This window comes from Mustela nivalis (assembly GCF_964662115.1).
Source record: "Mustela nivalis genome assembly, chromosome: 3".
Taxonomy (NCBI): Eukaryota; Metazoa; Chordata; class Mammalia; order Carnivora; family Mustelidae; genus Mustela; species Mustela nivalis.
The window spans coordinates 86,141,739-86,145,725 of NC_139022.1; the positions used below are offsets into that span (position 1 = coordinate 86,141,739).

At 40.0% G+C, this 3,987-nt stretch overlaps 1 long non-coding RNA gene across 1 annotated transcript in view; it reads left to right on the top strand.

Annotated features, from left to right (window-relative positions):
- LOC309860701 overlaps positions 1–450 on the top strand; it is an 83,954-nt gene extending 83,504 nt beyond the window's left edge. Inside the window, exon 5 of the long non-coding RNA XR_014309536.1 lies at positions 396–450. This is a non-coding gene — a long non-coding RNA (uncharacterized lncRNA). The remainder of the gene's footprint in view (positions 1–395) is intronic.
- The last annotated feature ends 3,537 nt before the right edge of the window (positions 451–3,987 follow it).

Genomic DNA, 3,987 nt, shown 5'->3' on the forward strand with positions numbered 1-3,987 from the left:
TGGAGATAACCTGCACATTACCATGCCTTGTGACAAACAGATGTTTAGCATCCAGGGTCTGAGACTAAGTTCTAAGCCCAGTCCAGCATGTCCACCTTACTGAGCTTCAATCTGTCCACATCCCTCCTTCTCTGGTCTCTTCCAGGACACTCGCCATCATTTAGATCCTCCGTGGTGACCTTCTTCAGCGATTCTTGCTCCTTCCACTGCTATACTACTCTTTCAGCACTTCCTGGTGCTCTGCAACTTCATACTTTCTTCAGCCTTATGCACAGACCATCAGAATGTGAAAATCATGGGATCTAGGATGAGGCAGAACTGGATTTGACTTTTTGCTTATTTGCCATGGCAGTTCAAGCAACATGCTTAACTTCTCATCCTTGCAATCCTTGCAGGATGGCTGGAAGAATTAGCTTACCCTTCCTTTACCGAATGTCCCTTAAACAGCCTGAAGTAGGAAAATAAGAAAACAGAGTCCCTGGCATGGAGGAAATTCATGTAAGTATGCTTACAATGGTAAGACAATTACAAAATTACAAATTACAAATTACAAATTACAATTTGTAATTACAATTACAAAAGTAATATTACAACACAGTCTGACCTGGGTCCCACACCCTCAGCCACTTCTTTCTGAGCTCGGTAAATACTGACCCATTGACTGTTGCTTCTGTGACTTTTGCTGGGCCCCTAATTGCTAGTCCATTCTTGGTGTGCCTCTTGCAAAGTTCTCAGGCCGTAGTTTTGTCTTCTCCCCAGGCTAATGTAATCATCTGTGAGAATATGAATGCCTCCACAAGCCTCACGTATCAAGTGACTGTCACTAGAACAGTTCCTACCCTGAGGTGATGTTGGATGACACCCTGAGCGGTCTCCACCTGCCATATGGTGTGGCAAATGTCATGAGGTCCTTGTCTCCTTCATTTCAGACCCAAGATGACAGGAACCTGATGCCACTTCTGTAATACACAATACCAATGGCTTAACAGTACTCAGGCCTTCAAAAGCAGCTACTGTGAATGTGCTATCCTCACGGGTTCTCTGAAGTCTCCGCAATCTCAAAGAACTTGGATTTCCCAAGTCCATCCTCCTAAGTACAGCTCTCCAGTCCTGTGTTCATTGTGTTGGTTTTGACTTCTAGTTCCTAGAACTGGTTCTAAGTTAATAAGAGTGTTCCTGGTACAATTGCCAATTGACTATCCCTTCAGCATTTGTGGTTAATAAGCCCTAGCTAATAATCTCGCAATTTGAAGAAGCCTGTTTATAATTATTTATGAGTGTTTTGTCTATCTTAACCACTTTATGGAGAACTAAATACTAATTGCGTGTGTGTGTTTGTGTGTTGCTTGTTGTACAGTTGTTTTATGTCATTAGGCAACAGCTCCCACAACATGCATGTCTAGAAGGCATTGTCTTTCTCTAGCTGAATAAATTGTCTAATGTATTAACCACGTGCATGGCTGATTGGTCAGATTAGTTGCTTTATACAAAAGTCCTTGTATAACAAGATTTTCATTTAGTTTCCTTTTCTTGGTCACATCTTTAAGGTTAGGTAAGCAACAATACAATTTATCCTTAACTTCTTGTAACTTTCATTTAGTATAAATTGTCTCATTAACCACTATGATACCTTTTTCTAGGATTGCACCTACAAGTCCCTAAACAGAATGGCGAGAGCACACAGTAGAAGGCTGAGAAGAAATGATGAGTCCTTGTGCCCCATGGGGTAAGCCTGGTGTTGCCAGGACTTCTGATTTTTCAGAAATTATTAAAACAGACACTAGGAACCAAAAAACAAAACAAAAACCAAACCCCACAAAAACAAAAACAAAAAAACAATGGACCAGACTCATTTTATGGAATGACAGTTTACAATCCCTGATTTACTGTCTTAGATGAGTGTTCTAATATTCTTTACATAATGAAGGCCAAGGTACTTTGATACTGAGATCTATGCTGTCAGAGACTGAGGACATTTCATTATGCACATAACAGTAATTATTTTCATTTTATAACTTCAAACATAGAGTTTTTAGTGTCACTGGTTGATCTGTCAACCTTTCTGTCATGCCTGGAGTATATGAGATAGAGAGAAAGAGAGAGAGAGCGTGTGTGTGTGTGTGTAAATGAACTTCAGTTTTCTAGGCATTTTCTTATCAGAACTTTAGGACTTTAATTATTTCTACATTCAATTAATGTCTTAGGGGCTCTTCTTATTAAAGCCATGGAGATCACAGAATGCTGAATCTTCTCACAAATCTTCCAGACTTTGGCCAAAGAAATAACCGACTAACATTCTGGTTGACAGATGCACAGGTCTGTTGTTGAATACTTGATATGCATAGGGATCTCATCCTATGGCTGGTATATCATGTTCCCCTGACTTTCATAGTGTTGAAAGGTTACAAGACTCTAAATTCTCCATTTCCATAATCATTTGTTTCCTTATAGTTTCTTGATGTGTGCTTAATTTTTTCTGTCCAGCCTAGGAAAAAAGAAACCATGGCCATTATGAACTAGCCCCAGTCTTTAGAGGGAAACTGAGAGCATCTTAATAGACTCATACTGAAGTAAATGCATGTAGAGGGGGAAGAGTGGAAGGGAAAAGCAAAAGGGAAGGAAAAAGACTTCATACTTTAAAGAAACTTTGTTATCTTTGGCAAACACAATTGGAACTTCTGCCTGGAGAACAACTGGAAGAATGTACACTTATCCAAAAAAAAGCTCTAGCCCTCCCTGGTAGCCTTTACCCTCACAGGCTGTAGACAGTTTATTTAATGTTTCAAAAACATACTTCCTTTTTCAAATGTCTGGGTTAATTCTTAGATAAACCAGAAGAAATCTGATCTATCTCTGAGTAAGATTTTGCTTATATTGCCCCAGCAGGATATTTTCCTATTCCATTAAATTTCAGGTTCTTTATCTTCAGCTGATCTTTTTTTTCTTCCCCTCCCCAATAGATTTGCCAGGTTCAAAATTCAACAGAGAACTAAAATTGCTATAGCATTCACTGGGATCTTTATACTTGGATCACAAGATGAGGGATCCCGTCATACACCCCTCAGATGCCCCCTTCAGGACCAAGGTACTCATTTCCTCAGCTGCCATGTTTGCTGACCACTAATGGTTCACAGCTGGGTCTCAGGTTAGTATTAGTGGACAAAGGAACCTAACATCCAATGACCGGGTCTGGTGACCTCCTTGCTTCAATTTGGGACAGTTCTGAGGCACCATCACAGTGCCAAAGATGCCACAGAAACCAGCTAAGACCTCTGTTGCAACCACATGGTGGTTCAATTTCTCCTTTCCACAGCCCTGCTTCTCTCATTTCCTCTGCAAACTTCCTGCATACAAATCTCTACTGAGAGGCTATTTTCTGAGGAATTGATTTAAAAAAAAAAAAAAAAGAAAGAAAGAAAGAAAAGAGAGTTGATACCAACAATGGTTCTAGGAAGCAGACTTTAAATTAGAATTTTTTGAATTAGATTATCTGCCAACCAGCTCAGCGAGGAAACCCATTCACTAGTGGTAGGTAGAGTCCTAATAGCCCCTGATGTATTGTACTGATGTGATTGCTCATTACACCAGCAGAGAGGGGAAATGGGACATGAGCTAAAAGAACACACTTGTTGGAGGAATATCTGAGGATAGCTTGAGAAGTATGGGAAAAGCAGTAATCAGTAAGCATATGAGACTTGATGGCTCTTCTGGTCTTACTGGTATATTGGATAGAGACAGCAAAATCCTGAAGACATTAATCTCCAACATAAGACCACCTATAAATGTTAGAAGGTCTCACTGGCAGCACAGAAAGACACTTAACAAATGAGGGGCAGAACAATCTTAGAACCAGACCCACTACTTAATTATAAGAGCAAGAGAGCTTAAAAGAAGGTTGAATTCTCAAGCCCCATCAGTCTGCTTCATAAAGATCAATTACTAAACTTAAGGCTGTGTCTTAGATCTAGAGTCAGTGACAGAAAGAGA